This window comes from Pollicipes pollicipes, unplaced genomic scaffold (genome assembly GCF_011947565.3).
Source record: "Pollicipes pollicipes isolate AB1234 unplaced genomic scaffold, Ppol_2.1 Scaffold_3087;HRSCAF=3621_pilon_pilon_pilon, whole genome shotgun sequence".
Classification (NCBI taxonomy): domain Eukaryota; kingdom Metazoa; phylum Arthropoda; class Thecostraca; order Pollicipedomorpha; family Pollicipedidae; genus Pollicipes; species Pollicipes pollicipes.
In genome coordinates, this window is record NW_023596225.1 from 20,878,923 (window position 1) to 20,884,005 (window position 5,083).

Below are 5,083 nucleotides of genomic sequence, written 5' to 3' on the forward strand. Positions count from 1 at the left end.
CTCGCAGTGTCTGATACACTGGTCGTCTTTTGCTGTTTCCGTTGCTGCGGCTGGTCAGCGGGTCTGGCGAGGTCTGGCTCCCTGGCGGCGGCCGGCTGCTGCTGCGGCAGCGCCGGCTCGGCAGGGCCGGCAGCCGCGACGGCATGACGGCGGTCCTCGCTCACCGCCTCCAAAGTCTGTCGACACAGAGACAACGCCTGCATGAACGGACGTACAGCCGGTGCCGCCTGGCTTGGCTTGGCGAGGCCTGGCTTCGCTCACTGACAGCCGCTTCCCAGCCTGGACATGAGCTTTCGATGTGAGCACTGGTGAGGTCTTGGCGAGCGTGGCCAAGGAAAAGCCGGGACACAATCGAAGCTTATTTAACTTTAAATCGCACGCAAAATTCGCTCATAAGATCATTTGTTTCGCACTTAATTCATTTCAGGTGATGTGATTTAATAAACATCCGTGATACTCAGTCAAAGCACGCCTCTCTCGATGGGCGAAACTGAGGCAACAATATGGGCGAAACTTTCCACGCCGTTGCCTCCGAATAACCTCAAAGGATGGGACAGTCATCATGACTGCATCGTGTACAGCCCTTTGACAGTATAGCAGCCGATTTCGCCGCGGCTGCGGTGCAGAAACGCGACAGGATAGTGGCGCTTTATTGACGAAAGTTGCCGCAGCTTTCTGCGCTTCCCGACCCAAAGGTGCTGTTTGCGGTCACGCCATCCCACGACCGTGCGATGTTTTCCGTGGCGCACAAAGGTCTCTGGGCGGCGCGTTTTTCCCTGCACGCTCATTATACACTAACTGCACCTGCGGCTCTCCTAATTAGTGCCGCTCCTCCAAAAAACACTGGCCTTCAGCTGCAGCAAGCGGTTACCCTCCAAGCCCTGCGCAGAGCATGGTAGGACCATCGGGTGCCATCATAGTGTAATTGCTTAGCATAAGCTGAGATGACAGCAACGCGGAAAGGTCAACATATCTTTGAGAGCTTTGACAGGACAAGGGTTTGCCACCAGGACCACCGGAGACAGTTGGCAAACTGGCCCGGCCGTGCTCTCCTACGCGACCCAAAACTATATTCACGCATAATTCACAGTGCAGATTTGCATAATTTACAGAACGGCATAAAAGCCCAAGCCGCGTTTGTGCCCAGGAGCGCACCGGTCGTTATGCTTACTTTCGGACCACCAGCGACGAAGATCGTGTGAAATCCTCATTGATGGCTCCTTGAGGCGCGAACTTGGTGAGACGCCGGGCGCCTGGTCCCCGGCCGGTCTGACAGGGACTAGCGGACCACGGTCCAGTTGGGTTTTCCCGGAGACCGCCAGACGGCACTCCGCGCAGCGGGCAGGACAGCGACGGCGGACAGGACAGCGGCAGCGGACAGCCTGCGCGGTAGGCGGGGCGGTGGGGACGGGCAGCCCGCGCGCCGTGTGTTCGAAACCCCGCCCACTTCCGGCTGTGATCAGACAAGTTTCTCACGCCCCCCCCCCCCCCCCTCCACCAGGCGGCCGATGGGTACCGAAGCAGCTGACAGAAACATGTGAGCCACCCGACTTCCTCAGCCCCTTCAGCGCGTGATGACGAGCGTGGCCGCAGCACGAGTGAGCGTTTCTTGAGGCATGCTGGGATTTTCGGCCGGCCCGGACTGACCGTCACACTTTATATTAGAATTGCGCTTCCTTTGAACGGTGGTTCATGCAAGTTTTAACGATAAGAAGTCTGATTATCTAAAACCTGTCTTATATGGATTGTCAGGCATTTGCGTGCATGCCGTATAATCAAGGGATTTTTCTCCGGAGTAGTGCAAAACCACTAGGATTTCATCACCTCAGCTTACAAATATGAAAGTGGTTCCTTATATGTTTACAAATGGGAACAACTGAAGAGCACTGCACAAGGCCGCGACCACGTCTCAACGACCGTCACACGAGGCCAACAGGCCTTGATCGGGAGAAACGCATAATCAAATGCCAAAATGTGAGCGGACGTGTAGAGAAACTCTCGCGTTCTTGTGATCTTGTGGATCTTGTGGAAAACTATGGATCCAGCTGAACCCACCGTTTCGGAGGCAGAGTTTGTGCTACATCTTAGCAACCAGAGCAAAGGAAGACGTAACACCAACTGCACGATGTAGACGATTTTACCGGCTATTGTTTGCTGAGGGATCCCACAGCAGTCCTTTTTCCCTTTCCAAAAACCGACTTCAAAAACAAGACTGAGGCCTGAGACGCGACAGATTGAACCTTGGGCACTACACAGATTTGTAGCACCTGTCTATTGTGACCAATATCCACCCGAGATGTATCTGTTTGTTCAACATTCGTCATTACGAGCACCGTAAATTATTTAATTTTTTCAAAGCTATTTTACAACCAAGTATATCCTCCATTTAGACTACAGAGGCTTCAGGAATTCATAGTTCAATTTCTTAAGCATCTGTAGGATGGAGCGCGAGTGCTTCATCAGTGAACTAAAGCTCGTTGAATTTTCATAAATGTCGATTTCAACACATTGAAGATAGCTTTTGGTATCGGTTGCAGAAGGCACCTTGCTTTACTATTGCTTCAGCCTTGACTTCCTGCAGCCTCAGCAGTTGGCACTATATGCATAACAACTTGCAGCTTTCACATATGCTATCTCCTCGCTCGCCCCACACCGCATAAAACGTCTTGCAGGTGTCATACTATCAGTTTAGATTGCAACTCTGATTACAACCAGAGCAATGAACCATCTCAAAGTACAACCGTGTGCTGTGCAGCGCTATGAAACTTGATTCTAACTACACGCAATCGGTGGTTCGCCCAACAAACAACCAATGAGAGAGAATTAAACGCTGTGTGATAAGGTGCTTGTGAAAGCGTCCGTACGATAAATTGTTCGGTTTAACTAGACGCCTTCTTCTTCATATCACAATCTTCAACGATAACAGAGTATGGTTGGGTGTCGAATTTTAGCAGCCGATGACGAATGGATAGCGAACGGATGCGGCCACAGCCGCATGGATAGCGGTGCATCGTGTACAAGAAGAAAAAAACTCTACTTCTGGCAGCTCTGAGTGGAAAGAGCACATTGATTCAGAATATGTCCTACAAGAATTTCAGGGGAGCTTCCTGAGTGAGCTTCTTCTTCACCTGCCCTTCGCCTTTGTTACACAGCAATGATTCCTATGAATGCGTCAACGTTCAACAAGGCTGCCTACATGTTTGGTCCAGAATAAGCAATGCATCAGACAGCCAATGCGTGCAAACCCATGCGTCAGTTTGCCCGCATGACCATGTGCGCATGCGCGCAAACATGTGTCCATACGCTTGCCCACACCCGACCGCAGAAGCACCTCATGGCTTCTGGCTATGTTGTTGAACACGCCTCCTACCAAACTTGTAGCAGGGCACAGGGTGTCCTAGCACACATTTCCGTGTGAGCAAATGACTGCAAATGTTGACATCATTAAGTCCGTTACGACGCCCAATCACACCAGCTACGTGAACAATGCTAATGAGGACGTCTCGCCGGCTGGCTGACATCCCCACGTCGCTCACTAACAAGCGTCGTCCGGCCTTACGGACCGCGCAGGGGTGTCAGGTCAGCTCCCAGGGCGCGGGTACCGTACACCTGACACCGCAGCCAGAACGCCAGACATGTGCTGGCGGTGACATCGGTCTTGGCAGAGTGAGCGGCCGTTCAGGACACCACGCCCGGGTAATAGACAGATATTATATGGCTCAGTGCAACAGCTGCGATGCTAGTACAGCACAGCCCGCGACACCCAAGGCGCAACATGCTGCTACACGGGTCGGAGTGCGTTGGCAGTGAGAAGATGTCCTGCTCACTCCCGTGCTGACATCCGTAATTGAGTATGGCATCCGTGTCAATAATTCACCTGAAGGATAGTGAAAATCGTCCTGTGTGATCAGTTGCTCTGAACACCAGCTTAAACAAGCATCTGGGAAACCTGGATTCGTGTCCAACATTAAGTCTGCATGAGACGCGTCAGGCCTGTGGCCAGACTCCCCTGAGTGCGGGGGTCGAGTGCCCCTCGCAGGCGCACAACGTCGGCCGTGCCCCCGCCTGATGGGGCAGACCCGCCGCCAGCTGTGACGTCAACCCCGGGGGCTATGGCGTCAGCCAGGCTGACGTCACCGCTTCATGAGGCCAGGCCACGCAATGACAGCCGATGCATGAGGCTCGGACGGCCCTGCACGTACCAACACTAAAACACCCAGCGCAACGGCGCAGCAAGGACTGGACCTGCCCTGACTCGACCCGACGCGAATGTGGTCGCCTGTCGCCACATGTGGCAGCCGGCGAGCGCCCGAGACAGAGCGCCGGCCGGCCGGGCAGCACAGGTGCGTGACGTCAGCGCTCGTCGCCGAGCTGGGCGGAGCCGGGCCGCGGCGGGCGCGTGGGCCTGGCCGGCGCCGCCGCCGAGCTCGGCGCGCGCGTGGGCGGCAGCGGAGGTGGTGACCGGCTCGGCTGAGGACGCGGGGTGCGCCCAGGGCCGGCGGCCGGCCGGGGGCGGGCACACCCAGGCACCGAACACGGGCCTCGACCGGCCGCAGGCAGCTGCCAGGACCGCCACCCACATACAAACATGCCGGTGGCGGCTGTTCCACACACTCTGGGCCGCACACATATTGTGCTGCACATGCACCGCAGTTCGCTCCGGCAGGACGGACACGGGCTGCTCTCTGGTGCAGCGGGCTGGAACTTACCACGGCGAAAGCTTGATGTCGCAGTGGCCGGACCTTTATAGCCAGCTGGCGCCACTCCAGGCCGGGCTTCGACCCCAGCCGAAACGCCGCCGTCGGCGACATGACCTGGCCTGACCTGACCTCCCGCCGGCGGTGCGCCGCGCGACGGAGGCGGTGCCCGAGCCGGGCAGTGCACTCTCCCGACAGCCAGCGGTCGGGGTCCGCGTGCGCGCGCCGCAATCAGGCGACTGATGACGACTGGGCAGCCGCTCAGGTGCGGGGTAAGGAGTCCGCACCAGTGGCCTGATCCAGGACCGTTCGCTGGACGTCCGATTCGAGGCGAGCGGCGGTCAGGTCAGACGGCGGTCAGGTCAGACGGCGGTCAGGTCAGACGG